Source organism: Nicotiana tabacum, chromosome 22 (genome assembly GCF_000715075.1).
Source record: "Nicotiana tabacum cultivar K326 chromosome 22, ASM71507v2, whole genome shotgun sequence".
Lineage (NCBI taxonomy): Eukaryota > Viridiplantae > Streptophyta > Magnoliopsida > Solanales > Solanaceae > Nicotiana > Nicotiana tabacum.
This window is the reverse complement of record NC_134101.1, coordinates 41,788,179-41,815,437: the sequence shown is the minus strand read 5'-3', so window position 1 is coordinate 41,815,437 and position 27,259 is coordinate 41,788,179. Positions and strand designations below refer to the sequence as shown.

Below are 27,259 nucleotides of genomic sequence, written 5' to 3'. Positions count from 1 at the left end.
GTTGATCGTTAGTCACAGCTTCGCGAGGAAGAACATGATGAAATTTCAGCCAAATTGAACAAAATTTGCGGAATTACAACTCTTCATTACTTTGATACCATGTGAGCTTGGTGAATCTGAGCTCAATTTCCAGATTCATCCAAGCACTTTGTGATTAGGTTTGAGAATGAAGGGATGAACTCGAGAGAGAAGGGAGAAATTGCAGGAGAGAAAAAATGAATTCTTCTTTGTAAATGAATGATTACAACTTTATATACAATTCAATTATGTACTAACTTAATAAATTACTTAACTACTGAGCTCACAACTATAACCGACTAACTAATAGCTCACAAATAGCTCACGTCCTTTGGCAGATTTTCATTCAACCGTTTGGGGACACCATTTCCTCTCTTACACTTCTCATCAAACAGTAAGTACACAAGAATTGCACATTACCCCTACATTAATCACATTTATAATTATTACTCTATTAATTAAAATACTTTTGAAATCTCTTAATAGAGATCATCATGTTATACAATATATAGTCACCGTCTCAAAACTAATACTACTATTTTTTCTCTTGCAGGAAATTACTACCCAAGAAAAACTTGAACTTGAAGAGTTAAAATAAAAAGTCAGGAAGATGTTGGTAGAAACTCGTGACATTAATAGTACCCAAAAACTTGTCCTGATTGACACAATCCAACGATTGAGAGTAGCATATCATTTTCATAATGAGATCGAAACATCTATTCAAAACATCTTTGATGCGTCCCAACTGCAGAATGACAATAATATTGATGACAACCTTTACGTTGTTGCTCTTTGCTTTCGACTTGTGAGACAACAAGGCCATTACATGTCTTCAAGTAACTTATTTCTGCCCTATCGCTTCACTATTTTCTTTTTCGTCGTTATTTCATTATTATATTTCATAATTTCACCCGTACATAGTAGCTTTCATTTTATTTTATTTTTTGGTTTAAGGGATGATTATATTAGCAACTAATGTAAAATAGGTACATCATCAGAGGGGTATATAGTATCCCCTAAGTTTTGTTCCATAGTGTTATTATTACATTCCAAAATGTTTCTTGAAAAAACAGTTCCTAGCCCGGCGCGGCTCTAAGGCTTTGGGCAGTGAGGCAATTGCCTTAGGCCCCCAAATTTATTTTAAATTTTTATTATTATTGTTACTATTATATATTATATAATTTATATAAATAATTAAAATAAAAAAAATATTACAGTATATTTTTTGTTACTTGATTGAGGTTATTTTATACAATAAATTTATAAATTATGATAATTTTTTTCCCTCATTAATTAGTATATTTGACAAGAGTGGGTTGCTCTAGTAGCGAGCATCCTCCACTTCCAACCAAGAGGTTGTGAGTTCGAGTCACCCCAAGAGCAAGTTGGGGAGTTCTTGGAAGGAGGGAGCCGAGGGTCTATCGGAAACAACTTCTCTACTCCAGGGTAGGGGTAAGGTCTGCGTACAAACTACCCTCCCAAGACCCTACTAGTGGAATTATACTGGGATTAAGGGCCTCCAAATATGATTTCGCCTTAGGATCCGAGATATGTTGAGCCGCCCCTGTTCCTAGCTAGGATGTCTGCCCAAAAAACTTTATTTGCAAACACCGGAGAAACTGCTGGCATGGTTGTTCTTCCAAAAAGTTAGTTTTTTGCTCCTTGCTTTGCCGGTAGATCAGCTACCCTGTTCTTCTCCCTGTAGCTGTCTTTCACCACTGCTCCTCTCAGTAATTATTACTCTTACTTTTTATAGCTTAACAATAAATAACTATTGAAGAATTTAAAATTTTCACAGATGCTTGAGAACGACTTTTGTTGTTCCTTGTTACCATTATTAAAGGTTAAACTTGATAGAGAAGTCCGCATTGTCCAATCATATAAATTTTCACCTGACCTAGTCTTTGGGCGCTAACTGTTGATATTTCTTTAACTAGGAAAACCATAACTTTATTTTCAATGATATACCATTCTAAAAAACTGGACATGGTAGGAATTGTTGATCTATTTACTTATAGGCAAACTCGTTCCGAGTGAAGTTTAGTATTTGTGTATATATATAACTAACTTGATATAACTATTTTTTTAAAATTTTTAACTAATCTAGTTTCTGTTAAAATATAAATATGATTTTAATCAGATGTGTTCGAGCAATTCACTAACCATGAGGGAGAATTCAAGGAAACCCCTACTATTGATGTCCAAGCATTATTAAATTTGTATGAAGCAGCACATCTGAGAGTGCACGGGGAAGATATTCTTGAAGAAGCTCTCAACTTTACCATCAATCATCTCGAGTCCATTGTCACAAAATTGAGCAATAACTCGCTTAAGGTTCAAGTTACTGAAGCCTTAAGCCACCCTATTCGCAAAACTGTACCAAGGGTGGTAGCAAGGAAATACATTTACATTTACGAGAACATTGAAGCGCATGATGATTTGCTTTTGAAATTTGCCAAATTGGATTTTAACATGTTGCAAAAGCTTCATCAAAGAGAGCTTAGCGAGCTTACGAGGTACACCATTGTTAGTGTTGTATCCATCCATCCATACATGCATACGTACATATATCTGCAGGGTAGGTGCTGTATATATCATGTCTCAAAGTTACAACAGAATACAATACAAGAATGGTGTACCAGACCATTCTTCAAAAAATGGGGAGCCTATTAACAAAAGGACTCCCAGAATATATTTATTTCGCTTAAATGAGATAAAATGTAACTTGTAATGCTCTTGTGATATTCTAGTTGGTGGAAAGATTTGGATCTTGCAAACAGATTGCCATATGTAAGAGACAAAATAGTGGAGAGTTACTTGTGGATGTTGGGAGTGTATTTTGAGCCTCGATATAGTCGTGCGAGAAAAACGCTAATAAAAGTATTCAAAATGATCTCCACCAATGATGATACATTTGATGCTTATCCAATCTATGACGAACTTGTGCTTTTCACCAATGCAATACAGAGGTAAAACTATATATATACTACTTCATTTATCTTTTGCATTCTCTTATTGATGAGAGGTGAAGAGTATTTCTACCCGGAACTATGAGCTGGATCCCCCTAAGCGAAAGGATTATACCTGGGTTAAGGCCATGAAAAATAGCCTGGGCGAAGAGTACTTCTACCCAGAACTATGAGCTGGATCTCCCTAGGCGAAAAGGATCTACCTGGGTTAAGCTTCGAAAAACAAGCCTAGGTAAAGAGTACTTCTACCCGGAACTATGAGCTGGATCCCCCTAGGCGAAAAGGTTCTACCCGGGTAAAGTTACGTAAAACAACCTGAGCGAAGAGTACTTCTACCCCGAACAATGAGTTGGATCCCCCTAGGTGAAAAAGTTCTACCTGTGTTAAGCTACGTAAAACAACCTCAGCGAAGAGTACTTCTACCCGGAACTATAAGCTGGATCACCCTAGGAGAAAAGGTTCTACCTGGGTTAAGCAACGTAAAACAACCTGAGCGAAGAGTACTTCAACCCGGAACTATGAGCTGGATCCCCCTAGGTGAAAAGGTTCTACCTGGGTTAAGCTACTAAAAACAAGCCTAGGTGGAGAGTACTTCTACCCGAAACTATGAGCTAGATCCTCCTAGGCGAAAAGGTTCTACCTGGGTTATGCTTCAAAAAATAAGCCTACGTGAAGAGTATTTCTACCCAAAACTATGAGCTGGATCCCCCTATGCGAAAAAGTTCTACCTGGGTTAAGCTTCGAAAAACAAGCCTAGGTGAAGAGTACTTCTACCTAGAACTATAAGTTGGATCCCCTTAGGCGAAAAGGTTCTACCTGGGTTAAGCTACGTAAAACAACCTGGGAGAAGAGCACTTCTAGCCGGAACTATGAGCTGGATCCCCCTAGGCGAAAAGGTTCTACCTGGGTTAAGCTACGTAAAATAACCTGAGCGAAGAGTACTTCTACCCGGAACTATGAGCTGGATCATCCTAGGCGAAAAGGTTCTACCAAAGTTAAGCTACATAAACCAACCTGAGCGAAGAGTACTTCTACCCGGAACTATGAGATGGATCCCCCTAGGCGAAAAGGTTCTACCCGTGTTAAGCTACATAAAATAACCTGAGCGAAGAGTACTTCAACCCGGAACTATGAGCTGGATCCCCCTAGGTGAAAATGTTCTACCTGGGTTAAGCTACGAGAAACAACTTGAGCGAAGAGTACTTTTACCCGGAACTATGAGTTGGATCCCCCTAGGAGAAACGGTTCTACCTGGGTTAAGCTACGTAAAACAACGTGAGCGAATAGTACTTCTACCCGCAACTATGAGCTGGATCCCCCTAGGCGAAAAGGATCTACCTGGGTTAAGCTACGTAAAACAACAAGGGCGAAGAGTACTTCTATCCGGAACAATGAATTAGATCCCACTAGGCCAAAACATTCTACCCGGGTTAAGCTACGTAAAACATTCTGAGCGAAAAGTACTTCTACCCGGAACTATGAGCTGCATCCCCCTAGGCGAAAATGTTCTACCTGGGTTAAGCTACGTAAAACATCCTGAGCGAAGAGTACTTCTACCCGGACACTATAAGTTGCATCCCCTTAGGCGAAAAGGTTCTACCTGGGTTAAGCTACGTAAAATAAGCCTGGGTGAAGAGTACTTCTACAGGGAACTATGAGCTAGATACCTCTAGGCGAAAAGGTTCAACCTGGGTTAAGATACGTTAAAAAAACTGAGCGAAGAGTACTTCTACCCTTAACTTTGAGTTGGATCCCCCTAGGAGAAAAGGTTCTACCTGGGTTAAGCTACGAAAAGCAGCCTGGGCAAAGAATACTTCTACCTGGAACTATGAGCTGGATCCCCATAGGCGAAAATGTTCTACCTGGGTTAACCTTATGAAAAACAATCTTGGGCGAAGAATACTTCTACCCGGAAACTATGAGTTGGATCCCCCTAGGAGAAAAAGTTTTACCTGACTTAAGTTACGAAAAACAACCTGAGCAAAGAATACTTCTACCCGAAACTATAAACGGGATCCCCCTAGGCAAAAAGGTTCTAACTGGGTTAAGTCACGTAAAACATCATGAGCGAAGAGTACTTCTACCCGGAACTATGAGCTGGATCCCCCTAGGCGAAAAGGTTCTACCTGGGGTAAGTTACGTAAAAACAACCTTAGTGAAGAGTACTTCTACCCGGAATTATGGACTGGATCCCTCTAGGCAAAAAGGTTCTACCTGGGTTAAGAAACGTAATAGAACTTGAGCGAAGAGTACTTCTACCAAGAATATGAGTTGGATCCCCCTAGGCGAAAAGGTTCTACCTAGGTTAAGCTACGTAAAACAACTTGAGCGAAGAGTACTTCTACCCGGAACTATGAGCTGGATACCCCTAGGCGAAAAGGTTCTATTTGTGTTAAGCTACGTAAAACATCTTGAGCGAATAGTACTTTTACCCGGAAATTTGAGTTGGATCCCCCAAGGCGAAAAGGTTCTACCCTGGTTAAGCTACGAAAATCAGCCTGGGCGAAGAGTACTTCTATCCGGAACTATGAGCTGGATCCCCCTAGGCGAAAGAGTTCAACCCGGGTTAAGCTTCGTAAAACATCCTCAACAAAAAGTACTTCTCCCCGGACACTATGAGCTGGATCCCTCTTGGAGAAAAGGTTCTACCTGGGTTAAGCTACGAAAAATATCCTAGGTGAAGAGTACTTCTACCCGGAACTATGAGCTGGATCCCCCTAGGCTAAAGGATTCTACCTGGGTTAAGCTATGAAAAACAGCCTGGGCGAAGAGTACTTCTACCCAAAACTATGAGCTAGATCCCCCTAAGCGAAAAGGTTTTACCTGGGTTAAGCTACGTAAAAGAATCTGAGCAAAGAGTACTTCTACCAAGAATATGAGCTGGATTCCCCTAGGCGAAAAGGTTCTACCTGGGTTAAGCTACATAAAGAAACTTGAGCGAAGAGTACATCTACCCGGAACTATGAGCTGGATCCCCCGAGGCAAAAAGGTTCTACCTGGGTTAAGCTTCGAAAAACAAGCCTAGGTGGAGAGTACTTCTACCCGAAACTATGAGCTGGATCCCCCTAGGAGAAAAGGTTCTACCTGGGTTATGCTTCGAAAAATAAGCCTAGGTAAAGAGTACTTCTACCCGAAACTATGACCTGGATCCTCCTAGGTGAAAAGGTTCTACCTGGGTTAAGTTTCGAAAAATAAGCCTAGGTGAAAAGTACTTCTACCCGGAACTCTAAGCTGGATTCCCCTAGGCAAAAAGGTTCTACCTGGGTTAAGCTACGTAAAACAACCTGAGCGAAGAGTTTTTCTACCCGGAACTATGAGCTGGATCCTCTAGGAGAAAAGGTTCTACTTGGGTTAAGCTACGTAAAACAACCTGAGCGAAGAGTACTTCTACCCGAAACTATGAGTTGGATCACCCTAGACGAAAATGTTCTACCTGGGTTAAGCTACATAAAATAACCTAAGCGAAGAGTACTTTTACCCGGAACTATGAGATGGATCCCCCTAGGCGAAAAGGTTCTACCAGGGTTAAGCTACGTAAAACAACCTGAGCAAAGAGCACTTCAACCCGGAACTATGAGCTGGATCTCCCTAGGCGAAAAAGTTCTACCTGGGTTAAGCTACGAGAAACAAACTGAACGAAGAGTGCTTTTACCCGGAACTATGAGCTGGATCTCCTAGGCGAAACGGTTCTACCTGGGTTAAGCTACGTAAAACAACCTGAGCAAAAAATACTTCTACCCGAAACTATGAGCTAGATCCCCCTTGGTGAAAAAGATCTACCTAGGTTAAGATACGTAAAATAACCTGGGCGAAGAGTACTTCTACCGGGAACTATGAGTTGGATCCCACTAGGCAAAAACATTCTACTCGGGTTAAGCTACGTAAAGCATCCTGAGCGAATAGTACTTCTACCCAGAACTATGAGCTGCATCCCCCTAGGCGAAAATGTTCTACCTGGGTTAAGCTACGTAAAACATCCTGAGCGAAGAGTACTGCTACCCGGACACTATGAGCTGGATCCCCCAAAGCGAAAAAGTTCTACCTGGGTTAAGTAACGTAAAATAAACCTCGGTGAAGAGTACTTCTACCGGGAACTATGAGCTAGATCCCCCTAGGCGAAGTACTTCTACCCGGAAACAATGAGCTGGATCCCCCTAGGCGAAAAGGTTCTACCTCACTTAAGCTACGAAAAATAACTTGAGCGAAGAGTACCTCTACCCAGAACTATAAGCTGGGTCGCCCTAGGTGAAAAGGTTCTACCTCGGTTAAGTCACGTAAAACTTCTTGAGTGAAGAGTACTTCTACCCGGAACTATGAGCAGGCTCCCCTAAGCAAAAAGGTTCTACCTGGGGTAAGCTTCGAAATACAAGCCTATCAAAGAGTACTTCTACCCAGAACTATGAGCTGGATCCCCCTAGGCGAAAAGGTTCTACCTGGGTTAAGCTACGTAAAACAACCTGAGCGAAGAGTACTTCTACCATGAATATGAGCTGGATCCCCCTAGACGAAAAGGTTCTACCTGGGTTAAGCTACGTAAAACAACCTGAGCGAAGAGTACTTCTACCAAGAATATGAGCTGGATCCCCCAAGATGAAAAGGATCTACCTGGGGTAAAGATGCGTAAAACAACCTGGGCGAAGAGTACTTCAACCCGGAACTATGAGTTGGATCCCACTAGGCGAAAACGTTCTACCCGGGTCAAGCTACGTAAAACATCCTGAGCAAAGAGTACTTGTACCCGGAACTATGAGCTGCATCCCCCTTGGCGAAAATGTTCCACCTGGATTAAGCTACGTAAAACATCTTAAGCGAAGAGTACTTCTACCCGGACACTATGTGATGGATCTCCCTAGGCAAAAACGTTCTACCTGGGTTAAGCATTGTAAAATAAGCCTCGGTGAAGAGTACTTCTACCGGGAACTATGAGCTAGATCCCCCTAGGCGAAAAGGTTCAACCTGGGTTAATCTACGTAAAAAAACCTGAGCGAAAAGTACTTCTACCCGGAACTTTTAGTTGGATCCCCCTAGGCGAATAGGTTCTACTTGGGTTAAGCTACGAAAAACAGCCAGGGAAAAGAGTACTTCTACCTGGAACTATGAGATGGATCCCCTTAGGCGAAAAGGTTCTACCTGGGTTAACCTTACGAAAAACAATCCTGGGCAAAAAGTACTTCTACCCGGAAACTATGAGCTGGATCTCCCTAGGCGAAAAGGTTATACCTGACTTAAGCAACGAAAAACAACCTGAGCGAAGAGTACTTCTACGCGAAACTATAAGCTCGATCCCCCCTAGGCGAAAAGGTTCTACCTGGGTTAAGCTACATAAATCATACTAAGCGAATAGTACTTCTACTCGAAAACTATGAGCTGGATCCCCCTAGGAGAAAAGGTTCTACCTGGGTTAAGCTACGTAAAACATCCTGGGGGAAGAGTACTTTTACCCCGAAACTATGGGCTGGATCCCCTAGGTGAAAAGGTTCTACCTGGGTTAAGCTACATAAAACAGACTGGGCAAAGAATACTCCTACCTGGAACTATGAGGTGGATCCCCTTAGGCGAAAAAGTTCTACCTGGGTTAAGCTCCGAAAAAACAACCTGAGCGAAGAGTACTTCTACCCGGAACTATGAGGTGGATACCCCTAGGCAAAAAGGTTCTACTTGGGTTAAGCTACGTAAAACATCCTGAGCGAATAGTACTTTTACCCGAAAATTTGAGTTGCATCCCCCTAGGCGAAAAAGTTCTACCTGGGTTAAACTACGAAAATTAGCCTGGGCAAAGAGTACTTCTATCCGAAACTATGAGCTGGATCCCCCTAGGCGAAAATGTTCTACCTGGGTTACGCAACGTAAAACATCCTGAGCAAAGAGTACTTCTACCCGGACACTATGAGCTGGATCCCCTTAGGCGAAAAAGTTCTACCTGGGTTAAGCAACGTAAAATAAGCCTGGGTGAAGATTACTTCTACTGGGAACTATGAGCTAGATCCCCCTAGGCGAAAAGGTTCAACCTGGGGTAAGCTACATTGAAAAACCTGAGCAAAGAGTACTTCTACCCGGAACTTTGGGTTGGATCCCCCTAGGCGAAAATGTTCTACCTGGGTTAAGCTACGAAAAACAGCCTGGGCAAAGAATACTCCTACCTGGAACTATGAGGTGGATCCCCTTAGACGAAAAGGTTCTACCTGGGTTAACCTTACGAAAAACAATCCTGGGCGAAGAGTACTTCTACCCGGAAACTATGAGCTGGATCCCCCTTGGCGAAAAGGTTCTACCTGGGTTAAGTAACGTAAAATAAGACTCGGTGAAGAGTTCTCTACCGGGAACTATGAGCTAGATCCCCCGAGGCAAAAAGGTTCCACCTGGATTAAGCTACGTAAAACATCTTAAGCGAAGAGTACTTCTACCCGGACACTATGTGATGGATCTCCCTAGGCAAAAACGTTCTACCTGGGTTAAGCATTGTAAAATAAGCCTCGGTGAAGAGTACTTCTACCGGGAACTATGAGCTAGATCCCCCTAGGCGAAAAGGTTCAACCTGGGTTAATCTACGTAAAAAACCTGAGCGAAGAGTACTTCTACCCGGAACTTTTAGTTGGATCCCCCTAGGCGAAAAGGTTCTACTTGGGTTAAGCTACGAAAAACAGCCAGGGAAAAGAGTACTTCTACCTGGAACTATGAGCTGGATCCCCTTAGGCGAAAAGGTTCTACCTGAGTTAACCTTACGAAAAACAATCCTGGGCAAAAAGTACTTCTACCCGGAAACTATGAGCTGGATCTCCCTAGGCGAAAAGGTTATACCTGACTTAAGCAACGAAAAACAACCTGAGCGAAGAGTACTTCTGTGCGGAACTATAAGCTCGATCCCCCCTAGGCGAAAAGGTTCTACCTGGGTAAAGCTACGTAAATCATACTAAGCGAATAGTACTTCTACTCGAAAACTGTGAGCTGGATCCCCCTAGGAAAAAAGGTTCTACCTAGGTTAAGCTACGTAAAACATCCTGGGGGAAGAGTACTTCTACCCCGAAACTATGGGCTGGATCCCCTAGGTGAAAAGGTTCTACCTGGGTTAAGCTACGTAAAACAGACTGGGCAAAGAATACTCCTATCTGGAACTATGAGGTGGATCCCCTTAGGCGAAAAGGTTCTACCTGGGTTAAGCTCCGAAAAAACAATCTGAGCGAAGAGTACTTATACCCGGAACTATGAGGTGGATACCCCTAGGCAAAAAGGTTCTACTTGGGTTAAGCTACGTAAAACATCCTGAGCGAATAGTACTTTTACCCGAAAATTTGAGTTGCATCCCCCTAGGCGAAAAAGTTCTACCTGGGTTAAACTACGAAAATCAGCTTGGGCAAAGAGTACTTCTATCCGAAACTATGAGCTGGATCCCCCTAGGCGAAAATGTTCTACCTGGGTTAAGCAACGTAAAACATCCTGAGCAAAGAGTACTTCTACCCGGACACTATGAGCTGGATCCCCCTAGGCGAAAAAGTTCTACCTGGGTTAAGCAACGTAAAATAAGCCTGGGTGAAGATTACTTCTACCGGGAACTATGAGCTAGATCCCCCTAGGCGAAAAGGTTCAACCTGGGGTAAGCTACATTGAAAAACCTGAGCAAAGAGTACTTCTACCCGGAACTTTGGGTTGGATCCCCCTAGGCGAAAATGTTCTACCTGGGTTAAGCTACGAAAAACAGCCTGGGCAAAGAATACTCCTACCTGGAACTATGAGGTGGATCCTCTTAGGCGAAAAGGTTCTACCTGGGTTAACCTTACGAAAAATAATCCTGGGCGAAGAGTACTTCTACCCGGAAACTATGAGCTGGATCCCCCTTGGCGAAAAAGTTCTACCTGGGTTAAGCAACGTAAAATAAGACTCGGTGAAGAGTTCTCTACCGGGAACTATGAGCTAGATCCCCCGAAGCAAAAAGGTTCAACCTGGGTTTGGCTACGTAAAAAAACCTAAGCGAAGAGTACTTCTACCCGGAACTATGAGTTGGATCCCACTAGGCGAAAATGTTCTACCCGGGTTAAGCTACGTAAAACATCCTGAGCGAAGAGTACTTCTACCCGGAACTATGAGCTGCATCCCCCTTGGCGAAAATGTTCTACTTGGGTTAAGCTACCTAATACATCCTAAGCAAAGAGTACTTCTACCCGGACACTATGAGATGGATCCCCCTAGGTGAAAATGTTCTACCTGGGTTAAGCAATGTAAAATAAGCCTAGGTGAAGAGTACTTCTACCGGGAACTATTAGCTAGATCCCCCTAGGCGAAAAGGTTCAACCTGGGTTAAGCTATGCAAAAAAACCTGAGCAAAGAGTACTTCTACCCGAAACTTTGAGTTGGATCCCCCCTAGGCTAAAAGGTTCTACCTGGGTTAAGCTACGAAAAATAGCCTGGGCAAAGAGTACTCCTACCTGGAACTATGAGGTGGATCCCCTTAGGCGAAAAGGTTCTACCTGGGTTAACCTTACGAAAAACAATCCTGGGCGAAGAGTACTTCTACCCGGAAACTATGAGCTGGATCCCCCTAGGCGAAAAGGTTCTACCTGGGTTAAGCTACGTAAAACAACCTGAGCGAAGAGTACTTCTACCAAGAATATGAGTTGGATGCCCTTAGGTGAAAAGGATCTACTTGGGTTTAAGATACGTAAAACAACTTGGGCGAAGAGTACTTCAACCCGGAACTAAGAGTTGGATCCCACTAGGCGAAAACGTTCTACCCGGGTTAAGCTACGTAAAATATCCTGAGCAAAGAGTACTTCTACCCGGCACTATAGCTGGATCCCCCTAGGTGAAAAGGTTCTACCTAGGTTAAGCCACGTAAAACATCCTGAGCGAAGAGTACTTCTACCCGGAACTATATGTTGGATCCCCTCTAGGCAAAAACGTTCTACCCGGGTTAAGATACATAAAACATCCAGAGCGAAGAGTACTTCTACCCGGAACTATGAGCTGTAGCCCCCTAGGCGAAAAGGTTCTACCTGGGTAAAGCTACGTAAAACATCCTGAGTGAAGATTACTTCTACCCGGACACTATAAGCTGGATCCCCCTAGGCAAAAAGATTCTACCTGGTTTATGCTATGTAAAATAAGCCTGGGTTAAGAGTATTTCTACGGGGAACTATGAGCTCTGTCCCCCTAGGCGAAAAGGTTAAACCTGGGTTAAGCTACGTAAAACAACCTGAGCGAAAAGTACTTTTACCCGAAACTTTGAGTTGGATCCCCTTAGGCGAAAAGGTTCTACCTGTGATAAGCTACGTAAATCAAAAGAGTACTTCAACCCGAAACTATGAGCTAGATCCCCCTAGGCGAAAAGGTTCTACCTGGGTTAAGCTACGAGAAACAACCTGAGCGAATAGTACTTTTACCCGGAACTATGAGCTGGATCCCCTAGGCAAAATGGTTCTACCAACCTGGGCGAAGTGTACTTCTACCCAGAACTATGTGTTGGATCCCCTCTAGGCGAAAACGTTCTACTCGGGTTAGGATACGTAAAACATACAGAGCGAAGAGTACTTCTACCCGGAACTATGAGCTGCATCCCTCTAGGTGAAAAGGTTCTACCTGGGTTAAGCTACGTAATACATCCTGAGCGAAGATTACTTCTACCCGGACACTATAAGCTGGATCCCCCTAGGCGAAAAGATTCTACATGGTTTAAGCTACATAAAATAAGCTTGGGTGAAGAGTATTTCTACGAGGAACTATGAGCTCTGTCCCCCTAGGAAAAAAGGTTAAACCTGGGTTAAGCTACGTAAAACAACCTGAGCGAAAATTACTTATACCCGGAACTTTGAGTTAGATCCCTCTCGGCGAAACGGTTCTACCTGGGTTAACATCGAAAAACATCCTGGGAGAAGAGTACTTATACTCGGAACTATGAGCTGGATCTCCCTAGGCGAAAAGGTTCTACCTGGGTTAAGCTTATGAAAAATAATCTTGGGCGAAGAGTACTTCTACCCGAAAACTATGAGTTGTATCCCCCAGGTAAAAAGGTTCTACCTGGGTTAAGCTACGAAAAACAACCTGAGCGAAGAGTACTTCTACCCGGCACTGTAACTGGATCCCCCTAGGTGAAAAGGTTCTACCTGGGTTAAGCCACGTAAAACATCCTGAGCGAAGAGTACTTCTACCCGAAACTATGAGCTGTATACCCCTCGGCAAAAATGTTCTACCTGGGTTAAGCTACGTAAAACATCCTGAGCGAAGAGTACTTCTACTCGGACACTATGAGCTGGATCCCCCTAGGCAAAAAAGTTCAACATGGGTTAACCAACGTAAAATAAGCTTGGGTGAAGAGTACTTCTACCGGGAACTAGGAGCTAGATCCCGCTAGGCGAAAAGGTTCTACCTGGGTTAAGCTACGTAAAAAAACCCAAGCGAAGAGTACTTCTACCAAAAATATGAGCTGGATCCCCTAGGCGAAAAGGTTCTACCTGGGTTAAGCTACGAAAAACAACCTGAGTGAAGAGTACTTCTACCCTGAACAATAAGCTGGATCCCCCTAGGCGAAACGGTTCAACCTGGGTCAAGCTACGTAAAATAACCTTAGCGAAGAGTACTTCTACCCGGAACTTTGAGTTGGATCCCCCTAGGCGAAAAGGTTCTACCTGGGTTAAGCGATGAAAAATAGCCTGGGCAAAGAGTACTTCTATCCGGAACTATGAGGTGGATCCCCTTAGGCAAAAAGGTTCAACCTGAGTTAAGCTACGTAAAACATCCTGAGCGAAGAGTACTTCTACTCGGACACTATGAGCTGGATCCCCCTAGGCGAAAAGGTTCTACATGGGTAAGCTACTAAAAACATCCGGGGAACTATGAGCTGGATCCCCCTAGGCGAAACGATTCTACCTAGGTTAAGCCATGAAAAACAACCTCGGCGAAGAGTAATTCTACCCGGAACTATGAGCTCGATCCCCCTAGGCAAAAAGGTTATACCTGGGTTAAGCTTCGAAAAACAAGCCTAGGTGAATAGTAGTTCTACTCGGAACGATGAGCTCGATCCCCCTAGGTGAAAAGGTTTTACCTGGGTTAAGCTACGTAAAACAACCTGAGCAACGAGTACTTCTACCCGGAACTATGACCTGGATCCCCCTAGGAGAAAAGGTTCTTCATGGGTTAAGCTACGTAAAATAACCTAAGAGAAGAGTACTTCTATCCGGATCTCTGAGCTGGATCCCCCTAGGTGAAAAGGTTCTACCTGGGTTAAGCTACGTAAAACAACCTGAGCGAAGAGTACTTCTACCCGGAACTATGAGCTGGATCCCCCTAGGCGAAAAAGGTTCTAACAGGGTTAAGCTTCGAAAAACAATCCTAGCCGAAGAGTACTTCTACCCGGAACTATGAGCTGGATCCTCCTAGGCGAAAAGGTTCTACCTGGGTAAAGCTACGAAAAACAATTTGAGTGAAGAGTACTTCTACCCAGAACTATAAGCTGGATACCCCTAGGCGAAAAGGTTCTACATGGGTTAAGCTAGGTAAAACATCCTGAGCGAAGAGTACTTCTACTCGGAAACTTTGAGCTGGATCCCCCTAGGCGAAAAGGTTTACCGGGGTTAAGCTACGTAAATCATCCTGAGCGAACAATACTTCTTCCCAGAATATGAGATGGATCTCCCTAAGAGAAAAGTTTTTACCTGGGTTAAACTACGTAAAACAACCTGAGCGAAGAGTACTTTTACCCGAAACTATGAGATGGATCCCCCTAGGCAAAGAGTTTCTACCTGGGTTAAGCTACGTAAAACTACCTGAGCGAAGAGTACTTCTACCCGAAACCTGAGCGAAGAGTACTTCCACCCAGAATTTTGAGTTGGATTACCCTAGGCGAAAAGGTTCTACCTGGGTTAAGCTACGAAAAAGAGCCTGGGAGAAGAGTACTTCTATTCGGAACTTTGAGCTGGATCCCCCTAGGCGAAAAGGTTCAACCTGGGTTAAGCTACGTAAAATATCCTGAGCAAATAGTACGTCTACCCGGACACTATGAGCTGGATCCCCCTAGGCGAAAAGGTTCTACCTGGGTTAAGCTACGAAAAACATCCAAAGTGCAGAGTAATTCTACCCAGAACTATGAGCTGGATCCCCCCAGGCGAAAGGATAATACCTGGGTTAAGCCATGAAAAATAGCTTGGGCGAAGAGTACTTCTAACCGGAACTATGAGCTGAATCCCCCTAGGCGAAAAGGTTCTACCTAGGTTATGCTTCAAAAAGAAAGCTTAGGTGAAGAGTAATTCTACCTGGAACTATGAGCTAGATCCCCCTAGGCAAAAAGGTTCTACCTCGGTTAAGCTACGTAAAACAACCTGAGTGAAGAGTACTTTTACCCAGAACTATGAACTGGATCCCTCTAGGTGAAAAGGTTCTCCATGGGTTAAGCAATGTAAAACAACCTGAGCGAAGAGTAATTCTACCCGGAACTATGAGCTGGATCCCCCTAGGCAAAAAGGTTCTACCTGGGCTAAGCAACGTAAATAAACCTAAGCGAAGAGTACTTCTACCCGGAACTATGACCTAGATCCCCCTAGGCAAAAAGGTTCTACCTGGGTTAAGCTATGAAAAACCACCCAAGTGAATAATGCTTCTACTCGGAACAATGAGGTGGATCCCCCTAGGAGAAATGGTTCTACCTGGGTTAAGCTATGTACAACAACCTGAGCGAAGAGTACTTCTACCCGGAACTATGAGCTGGATCCCCGTAGGCGAAAGGTTTCTGCCTGGGTTAAGCTTACGAAAAATAATCCTGGGGGAAGAGTACTTCTACCCGGAAACTATGAGCTCAATCCCCCTAGGAGAAAAAGGTTCTACCTGGGTTAAGCTCCGAAAAACAACCTCAGCGAAGAGTACTTCTACCCGGAACTATAAGCTGGATCCCCCAAGGCAAAAAGGCTTTACTTGGGTTAAGCTACGTTAAACATCCTGAGTGAAGAGTACTTCTACTCAAAAACTATGAGTTGTATCCGCCTAGGCGAAAAGATTCTACCCGGGTTAAGCTACGTAAATCATCCTGGGCGAAGAGTACTTCTACCCGGAATATTAGATAGATCCCCCTAGGCAAAACGTTTCTACCTATGTTAAGTTACGTAAAACAACCTGAGCGAAGAGTACTTTTACCCGGAACTATGAGATATATTCCCCTACACGAAAAGGTTCTACATGGGTTAAGCTTACGAAAAACAATCCTAGGCGAAGAGTACTTCTACCCGAAAACTATGAGATGGATCCCCGTAGGCGAAAAGGTTCTACCTAGGTTAAGCTTCGAAAAACAAGCCTAGGTGAAGAGTACTTCTACCCGAAACTATGAGCTGGATCCCCCTAGGCGAAATGGATCTACCCGGGTTAAGCTATGTAAAACAACCTGAGCGAAGAATACTTCTACCCGGAACTATGAACTGGATCTCTCTAGGCGAAAAGGTTCTCCATGGATTAAGCTACATAAACCAATCTGAGCGAAGAGTAATTCTACCCAGAACTATGAGCTGGATCCCCCTAGGCTAAAAGGTTCTTCCTGGGTTAAGCTATGTAAATAAACCTGAGCGAAGAATACTTCTACCCGGAACTATGACTTGGATCCCCCTAGGCGAAAAGGTTCTACCTGGGTTAAGCTAAGAAAAACGACCTGAGCGAAGAATACTTCTACCCGAAACTATGAGGTGGATCCCCCTAGGCAAAACGGTTCTACCTGGGTTAAGCTATGTACAACAACTTGGGCGAAGAGTGCTTCTAACTGGAACTATAAGCTGGATCCCCATAGGCGAAAAGTTTCTACCTGGGTTAGGCTTACGAAAAATAATCCTAGGCGAAGAGTACTTCTACCCGGAAACTATAAGCTAGATTCCCCTAGGTGAAAAGGTTCTACCTGGGTAAAGCTACGAAAAACAACCTCAACGAAGAGTACTTCTACCCGTAACTATAAGCTGGAGCCCCGTAGGCGAAAAGGTTTTACTTGGTTTAAGCTACATAAAACATCCTGAGCGAAGAGTACTTCTACTCGGAAACTATGAGCTGGATCCCCCTAGGCAAAAAGGTTCTACCTGGGTTAAGATACGTAAAACATCCTGGGCGAAGAGTACTTCTACCCGTAATATGAGATGGATCCCCCTAGGCGAAAAGTTTCTACCTATGTTAAGTTACGTAAAACATCGTGGGCGAAGAGTACTTCTACCCGTAATATGAGATGGATCCCCCTAGGCGAAAAGTTTCTACCTGTGTAAAGTTACGTAAAACAACCTGAGCGAAGAGTACTTCTACCCGGAACTATGAGATGTATCCCCCTAGGCGAAAAAGTTCTATATGGGTTAAGCTTACGAAAAACAATCCTGGGCGAAGAGTACTTCTACTCGGAAATTATGAGCTGGATCCCCATAGGCGAAAAGTTTCTACCTGGGTTAAGCTTATGAAAAATAATCCTAGGCGAAGAGTACTTCTACCCAGAAACTATGAGCTAGATTCCCCTAGGTGAAAAGGTTCTACCTGGGTAAAGCTACGAAAAACAGCCTCAACGAAAAGTACTTCTACCCGTAACTATAAGCTGGATCCCCGTAGGCGAAAAGGTTTTACTTGGTTTAAGCTACGTAAAACATCCTAAGCGAAGAGTACTTCTACTCGGAAACTAAGAGCTGGATCCCCCTAGGCAAAAAGGTTCTACCTGGGTTAAGCTACGTAAAATATCCTGAGCGAAGAGTACTTCTACTCGAAAACTATGAGCTGGATCCCCCTAGGCAAAAAGTTTCTACCTGGGTTAAGCTACGTAAAACATCCTGAGCGAAGAGTACTTCTACTCGGAAACTATGAGTTGTATCCCCCTAGGAGAAAAGGTTCTACCTGGGTTAAGATACGTAAAACATCCTGGGTGAAGAGTACTTCTACCCGTAATATGAGATGGATCCCCCTAGGCGAAAAGTTTCTACCTGTGCTAAGTTATGTAAAACAACCCGAGCGAAGAGTACTTCTATCCGGAACTATGAGATGGATCCCCCTAGGCGAAAAAGTTCTATATGGGTTAAGGTTACGAAAAACAATCCTGGGCGAAGAGTACTTCTACTCGGAAATTATGAGCTGAATCCCCCTAGGCAAAAAGGTTCTACCTAGGTTAAGCTTCGAATAATAACCTCAACGAAGAGTACTTCTATCCTGAACTATAAGCTGGATCCCCCTAGGCAAAAATGGTCTACTTGGGTTGCTCTACGTAAAACATCCTGAGTGAAGAGTACTTCTACTCGGAAACTATGAGCTGGATCCCCCTAGGCGAAAAGGTTCGACCTGGGTTAAGCTACGCAAAACATCCTGGGCGAAGAAAACTTTTACCCGGAAACTATGAGCTGGATCCCCTAGGCGAAAAGGTTCTACCTGGGTTAAGCTACGAAAAACAACCTGAGCGAAGTGTACTTCTACCCGGAACTATAAGGTGGATCCCTCCTAGGCGAAAAGGTTCTACCTGGGTTAAGCTACGTAAAACATACTGAGCGAAGAGTACTTCTACTCGGAAACTATGAGCTGGATCCCCCTAGGCAAAAAGGTTCTACCTGGGTTAAGCTACGTAAAACATCCTGGGCGAAGAGTACTTCTACCCAGAAACTATGGGTTGGATTCCCCTAGGCGAAAAGGTTCTACATGGGTTAAGCTACGAAAATGAGAGGTATGAGTAGTAGTGATGCATGCTAAAAATAAAGGAAAGTGGAGATTTTGAGGAAACTTACCTTTGGCGACATTCGTCCTTTAAGAATCGCCATTCTCCACTGCTTTGTTCCTACTGCAAACAAAGAAAAATCATGGGTGTTCAAAAGTGGTGGTCGGTTTGTGGCCTTGATGTCTTTGGCAGCTTGGCTTTGCGCCCATCTTCTTTTGATGATTATTTAAACCTTCCACTAGATATTTCCTGAATACCACTTGCATTTCTGGCCCCAAAGAGCCTTTGACTTTTCAAACTTTTACATGACGGTTGGTCGCGTGAGACCTAACCTTTTCAACTTTATTTTGCCTTTTTGGCATTTCACTTTCGACTTCTTTCCTCCAAAACTTTCAATTTCAGAGCATTGGGGAACCTTTGGCTTTTAAAACATTGCCAAAATGTATAGCCACTTGGGACTTAACCTATTCAACTTTATTTTGCCTTGTAGGCACTTTCAATTTGATTTCCTCATTTCGAGAGTTTTTGATTTCCAAGCATCAGCCACCATGGCCAATCAGGGTTGACTTGATGCCCCTGCCAAGGCAGGGTGCCTCTTGAATATTAGCTTGTATAAAATGAAAGCCCTGTAAATCAGTCTTGCTATCCTTTATTTGCCTTAGTTTTGGAACAGAGTTTTACCGAAAGGGACTCAAAGAGCAACAAATAATGGAATGGACAATGAATTTACACAAGAGGTATCCTTTTCGGGAAAAGGAAAGAAGGACTTATGTAGAGTACATGCAAACTTCAATGAATATGACATGCCTTTTGGACTGGATACCTGATCTGTGTAAACTGTCCAACTCTTAGAAATTCCTTACAACTTTTGCCTCAAAATCGAGAAACCTTGCCCAGGACTGTGTCGATACAAATGGCTATGATGATTCTTTTTTCGATCAGTGGCGCCCTTTGTGGGTTTTCACCAGTTGACATATCTCTTCTCACCATCGCCTTATAGTGTTCCTTGCGAGTTTTCATTAAAAAGATTCTCATTTTAGTTTCTTTACTCACCATTGCCTTACGGCGCCCATGAGGGTTTTCACCAATAAGACTCTCTCATTTTATTTCTCTCATTTTGGTTGCACTAGATTCAAGTGACTGTATCCTCCAATTTTGAACATTCTTGTTGATTGATCGGAAGGACTTGAAAAGGATTTGGGTAAAAAGGATTTGGATTGAATTATAACTTTGGAACCTTTAAGGAGAAACCATCGCCAAACCATTGTAACATCTTCCCCAGTTTTAGTTTTTTTTTTTTTTTTTTTTGGAAATGTGAATTTTTATGTTGGTGTGACTGAACCCCAGAGAGAGGCTGCCTACGTATCCTTTCGGAATCAAGTCGAACGTAGTTCAAGTAACAAGAACTTGTTTGGATTTTTGTTTTGTTTTGTTTTGTTTTTCTTTTTCTTTTTCTTTTTCCTTTCCTTTTCCTTTTTTTCTCATTTTCTTTTTCATTTTCTATTGTTTCTATATTTTTTCCTTTTTTTTCAATAATACTTTCAGGTTCCAAAGAGGGTAATCAAAGAAAAGGTAACTGGCTCAAAGGGTTTGCAAATGGTTTATAGTGTTTGGGTATCAAGAATGAAAGTCTTCGTCATCCCAATCAGAGAGCATTAAAGTTGCATAAAAGGGTCAAACATAATACCTTTTGACCGCGTCTGCATTGATAGTTGTCTCAGGGTCATTTCCTTCGATTCTTCCCAGGTACAACGCTCCCTTTTGTAGTACTCTCGTTACAATGTATGGATCTTTCCAACTTGGAGCCAATTTTCCTTTAGCTTCTTAATGAGGTAGGAGGATACGTCTTAGAATGAGTTGTCCTTTTTTCAAATTTCTTGGGTCGCACTTTCTTGTTGTAGACACAAGCCATTCTTTGTTAGTACAACTGCCCATGGCAAACTGCGACCAATCGTTTTTCATCAATCAGTGTCAATTGTTCCAATCGATTCTTGACCCAATATTTATCCTCAATCTCGGCTTCAACAATGATTCGAAGAGAGGAAATTTCAACTTCTTCTGATTTCATTCGGACTTGGCCTAGGCTTACTGTTCCAATTCTTTGTTTATTTTCTCACAAGCCTTATCTTCAACACATTCTGCTTCTTGATTCATTATTTTGAGGTCTCACAACATTTTAGGATCTAGGCATAAAGTCCGCAAGCATGTCATGGCTTTAAAATTTGCATTAACATAACTTTAAAGAGAATAAGAAAGGTGACAAGATTAAGAAAAGAGACATTCAATGAAATATTAATTTCATTTGATTTGATTTTTTTTGTCTTTTTAAAAAAAAAAATTAAAGATAGAAGGGTTTACATCACAAAGTAAGACAATAAAAGTAAAACGTCCGCATTACACCTTGAAATAATTCAGACGCAGAAAAAGATAGCAGGACCGGCTACCGAGACTCCCATCTGACATAGAACTTTTCAGGTTTGGCGCCCGTTTTTAGGTTTTTCTTCTACCGCGGAAATAGCTACTGTGGATTTTAGTGCTGGATCAACTTTCTCATCTTCACAGATCATTCCGACTACTGGCCCATTGGTTTGAGTAGGCAGAGGATTGTTCATTATATTAGGGGCCTCTTCATCCCTAAGAACTATTGTCTTGACCTCGATGAGGTCTTCCACTGCTCTCTTAAGAATCCAATAGTCTTATGTATCATGTCCCATTGCTCCAGAGTGGTATTCACATCTAGCATTAGCCCGGTGCGCCGATTCGGGGATACTGGCTGAAGTAGACCCAGCCTGACTAGCTTTTTGGAACAAGCTCGAGTATGATTCACCAACAGGGGTGAACTGATTCCTTCTCGGGAGACTCTCTCTTTTTTCTATTTTTTTTTGATTTTTTTTTCATACCTTGATTTCTTTTTCCTTTCTCTTTTTGTTGTTTTTCGCTATTTGTTTTTCTTTGTTATTTTTTTGTCACTCTTTTCTTTCTTTTTCACTCAATTTTTTTCTTTTTTTTTTCGATTTATTTTTTCACTCAATTTATTTATGGCTATGATTGAATCCGATGGGGATTGCCTACGTATCATGACACGGCATGAATAAGATCATTACGTAGTTCAGGGAAGATCAGCAATAGACTGACCCATTGTTTTTAATAATGACTTTTAAATATTATTTTATTTGAGTTTTTTCTTTTTACGAAATTTTGATTCTTTAAAAAAAAAATACAATTCTAAAGAAAGAAAATATTTTGGAATTTTTATTTGAATTTTTTTCTTTTTTTTTTCGAATGAAAGACTTTGGAAAAGAAGAAAACCTTTTTGGATTTAGTTTTTTTTTTTTTGGATTTTCTAAGGAAACAATTCTAAAGAGGGAATTAAGGAAAGGGAAAATATTTTGTGAATTTTTGGAAAATTGGGACTGGAACCGATGAGGTTTGCCTACGTATCTCACATCCAGTGAGAATCAGACTCGCGTGGTTCAGTCGGTTTTGACACAACAGGGAAAACATGATTTGTTTTGACTCATTTTGAAATGAGCAGAAAATCTAGCGACGAACCTTCTAAAATTCGAGCCCGGACCGAAACTCGACTGTACCTCGTGAGGCTGTTAGTTTTTGGCGTGAGAGAGGTGACTATCAATGAAGCTTCATAAGGTGTTTTTAGGCTCAAATTTAAGGCATTTTTGGGTCTTAAACAGGGTAATGAATTGCTTGAATTTTCGAAAGAAATAATAAAACGAGTAGAAATTCATTTAGCGCAGAAGAAGAATTTTTTTTCTCTCAATTCTCTTCTCTATTTTCCCCTTCCTTCTCTTCTTTTCTCCTCACATTTCTCTTCTATTTATAGAAAAATAATTTGGAATTTTTTCAGATTTGTTTTTTTATTTTTATTGTTTTTAATTAAAAAAGAATTCACACTTCCCATTTTTCTTCTTTTAAAAAAAAAAATAATTCTCCACTTTCCTTTACTTTTTTTTTTTTTTTTAATTTTCTACTTTTTTTACTTTACTTCTTTTTATTTTTCACTTATTTTACTTTTCTTTTTTTAATTTTCAGTTATTTTACTTTACTTTTTTTTAATTTCTACTTTCTTTTACTTTTTTTGAAAAATAATTTCAGCTACCTTTACTTTTATTTTTTAATTCCAACTTCTTTTAATTTTTATTTTTTTAAATTTCAGCCAAACTAAGTGATGAATAAAAGATGCTCAATCCAAAAAAAGATACGGTATGTACTTCTTAGGTACTATTACCTTTTAAATTTCTTTTTTAGATGAAAAAGCTGGTGAGAGCCTATTTTAAAGAAGCCTAATGGTTGAACGCGGGCTACATTCCAACATGTGAGGAGTATATCAAAAATGCACTTGTAACCGCTGCCCCTGTGACACTTGGGAACAAATTCCTTGGTTGGTATGAAGGAAGTTATAACAAAAGAGGTTTTCGAATGGATCACAAGTGAGCCTTCAATTGTTCGAGCTTCATCAACAATCTGTAGATTAATGGATGATATTATCGACCATGAAGTAAGTACCATAACTTATCATTTACTAATTTGACTATTAGACCTCGGCACAACCGTAAAAAGGGACAACTTATCAAGTGTACATAATAAATTTTACTTTATTGCAATAAAGTCACTAAATTATTATTATTTCAACGAAAAAATGATTCAACTTTATCTAAATATCACGAAAAATCACAAAACTACTTTTGTAATTAAAAAGTGACAAAAATGATTTCGGTTACAAAAGAAATTGTTTAATTAGTGACCTTTTTGTGATACTTTGGCAAAGTTCATTGATTCTTTTGTTATAAAACATAATTTAGCGACTTAGAAAAAGTTGAGTAATTTGTTTTATTACAAAAATGGTTTTGTAGTTTTTCTTTATAAAATAAAAGTTGAATACCATGCATGAAATTACCCCGGAATATGTACTGGAATTGCTTCATTTTTGGCTTAAAGTGAGCTATATGAAATTTAGACATGACTGAAAAATGCTTGCAAGTATAATTCTGATGAAGATTATAAGGAAATCTATTATTGACGTAGGTTGAACAACAAAGAGGACATGTAGTTTCAATCATTGAATGCTACATGAAAGAATATGGAGCTTCAAAAGAAGAAGCATACCTCGAGTTTCAAAAGGAAGTCAAGAACGCGTGGAAAGACATAAACAAGGCATTACTTCGTCCTACTGAAGAATTACGAAGAAGCATCTGGGCAAGAAATTAATAAGGAGAAGAGTTGTCTCATCACACATCTGGATCTTGACCATAGAATCAATAAAAGGATTAAGAGGTGGACCGGCTACAAACACTCCAAGTTTCCCTTCAGTTACTTGGGATGTCCTATATTCACTGGCAGGAAGAAGATTAGTTTATTTACTGACTTGGCTGCTAAAGTGATCAATAAGGCAGGAGGCTAGAAGAGTAATTTTATTAGTGCTGGGGAAAGGCTCTGATCATCAAGCACATCCTTCTATCTCAAACACTCCATCTGTTTGCAGCTATGGAACCTCCAAACACTACACTTCAACAGATCGAAAAACACTTGTCAAACTTCTTTTGGGGGCAAAATGATGGCAAAAACAAGTACCACTAGTGTACTTGGAGGAAACTTTGCTATCCAACAGAAGAGAAGAGGGAGGATTGGGATTCAAAAGATTGAAGAATATTTGCAAAGCATTCGTTGCCATGGACAACCTTTGGTAAGGGAATTCATAATCAATAATCAGTAGGACGCCAGAAGCTCTTAGGGATCTACTTCCTGCTAATATTATATTGTTCATTTGCATATGGTCCCCTAATGCTAATGAAAATTTTAACTGTTCATCTGCTTGGGAATGCCTCAGGCAAAAGCAAGATAAGGATCCTCTAGCAAAGCAAATCTGGGCAAAAGGAATACCATTCAAAGTCTCTTTCTTCATGTGGAAACTTTTCAGAAAGAAACAACCTCTGGATGACATTATATTGAGGTTTGGCCTTCAAACAATTTCCAGATGCTCATGCTGTAGAGTACCTAAACCTGAAACTGTTGACCATGTGTTGGCTACCAAATTGTAGACACATATGGCTAGACCATTGGGAATATTGCACAATGGGATTTCAGTCCAGGGAGTTTTAAGTTGTTGGTGGAATACTCAACCCAGAAACCAAGTTCATAAACTCGTCCTTCATATAACACCCTGTTACATTCTATGGGAGCTTTGGAAAGCAAGATGTAGTAGGAAATACAGCCAAAAAAACACTACTATGAATAGAATTGCTAATCAAGTTCAGGTTACTATAGCTAAAAGGTTCAGCAAGATGGAAGCCAACTGGGGATGGGAAACTATCTGTCTGGTGGCGGAAAGAATCACTAGCAGCTTGGTTTACAGATGGTAGTTTCATGGGACGATTGAGACTAGCAGGAATAGTGGGGATTGTTAGGAAGAGAAATGGAAACATGATTATGGGCATTTGCCAAAACTGTTCGATTCACCACTAACAATCTTTGTGAACTGCAGGCTGCTACCTATGGAATTAACACACACACATCTTGTATTAGAGATGGACTCCCTAGTGGTGGTCAACATGCCAAAAGGACAAGTCGTACCCCCATGAGATTGAGAAAGGCAGTAGAGGAAGCTCAAAAGAAAATTCGGGAGAGGCAAATTGAAATCAAGCATTGCTATAGGGAAGCCAACGCAATAGATGATGCATTAGCCAAGGAGGCAACCACAATGGATGGTGAAAAATTATAGTTAAGGGAAGACGAATTACTAGAGAATGCTAGAGGTCCTATGAACCTCCTTGATATATCAATCAATTATAGGGAAGGCTCTCTTATGAATAAGAACCCTTCCCTCCCTCATATATCAATCAATAAGTTACTTTTCTCTTATCAGTTATGTGTTTCTTCGGGGTAGTTGTAACTAGGGGTGGCAAATGGACGGGTTACGCCGAATTATTTGGGCGGGTCAAGATGGGTTAGATCAATAAATAGGTTATTGTCCAACCCAGCTTAAAGTGTACTTGGGCTAAGATGAGCTGGGTCAAGATGGGCTAAATAATAGGTCATAGCCCACCCCGTCCAACTTGACCCATGTTTTAGAACCACGCTCATCTTGCATAAACAAAACCTTTTACAAAATATATACTTTCTTAATAAATACTATTAGTATTTTGAGAATCAAAATATATTTTCTTAAATAACAAATTAGTATTTAAAATGTGTAAGTTGAAAAATATTTTGGGGGTAGAGAAAATACAAAAGGTGCTGATAATTGCGGGGGGAGGGGGGGGGGTGGTGGTTTAACCAAACAGTGAAAAATGGGAAAACATTCGTCATATCAAACACAACTTAAATACCTTGATTCTCATTTTTAAACTTATATACAAAAACTAATAAAGTGACAACTAAGTAAATTTCTAAATTAGTTGGGTTGAGATCCCTTTGTTTTGGGGTGAGTTTCATGGGTTGTTTTTAGACTAATTCATGGGTCAGAATGGGCTATAGAAAATATTGGGTTAACTTGGGCTCAGCCAAAATAGACCCATGAGCTTAAAATGTTGTAGCCCAACCTATTAATCTCTGGGTAGATTGGGCGAATTGGACGAGTTTGGGCTCAAATTGACACCCTAGTTGCAACTATGTAATTTGGCCTGTTAGAACATCATGATAGCAGATTAGTTTCTGGATCTTTCGCGTTTTGTAGAGGTTTTGGTTACATGTCCCCCTCCAATATTACAATCTTATTATAATAAACAGGGTAGGCCTATAAACCTGGTTGGTTGGATTCTAGAGACACTCGGAATTTCAAAATGTGAGGAGTATATGAACAATACAGTACTACCAAAGCTCTACCTTTATGACGAGTTGGAAAACAAATCCTTGCTTGGTATATATGGAGGAAAGTATAACAAAAAACGTCTTTTGAATGGATAAAAAATGAGCCTTCAATTGTTCAAGTTTCAGCAACAATCTGCATTCTGCAGACCAGTGGACAATTTTATTAATCATGAAGTAAGTACAGTATAAAGGTTGGCATTTCATATTCTTTCCCTATGGTAACAGTTATGGTCTTCCAAATTTTCATACTTTTCCGTAAACAAAATAGCCAGTTGCCCAGTTTCAATTCCTATTTAGAATGCAGTTAATGATAAATAGGTACAGCCAAAATACATAACTCTATATATGAGCAATTTCGTCACTCATCTATCAATATTTTATATAAATATACCACGTAATTTATTATTGTGTTCACTTACTACACATTGTCGAATAGCTTTACAAGCCGAATTGACGAGTTGTATAAAAGTCACTAGACTCTATGCCGAAACAAGATTAAAATAGACTTTTTATATATAAAAAGAATCCAGCTTTTACCGGTTTGGGTTTGGCTAAACCTCACTGTTTATTAGAAAATAAAGAAGTTTTACATGATGTGAGAAACTCATTATATCTATCGTGGCCCAAATGTGTGTCAGCTAATAACGCATTAATTGTAGGAAAACTATACTAAATGCCCACACAATCCAAAATAATTACCCATAATTACCCATATAAAAGTTTGTTACAAAAACTATCTATTCGGCTAAAATATTTTACTCAGCCTACCTATCCCTTTTTCCCTTTTACGCCATTACCTTTCCCCTTTAAAGTGAAAAGT

General features: G+C 41.1%; 1 pseudogene; it reads left to right on the top strand.

Annotated features, from left to right (window-relative positions):
• Window positions 1-237: 237 nt before the first annotated feature.
• Window positions 238-24,034, top strand: LOC107811597 (sesquiterpene synthase 9-like; annotated as a pseudogene).
• The last annotated feature ends 3,225 nt before the right edge of the window (window positions 24,035-27,259 follow it).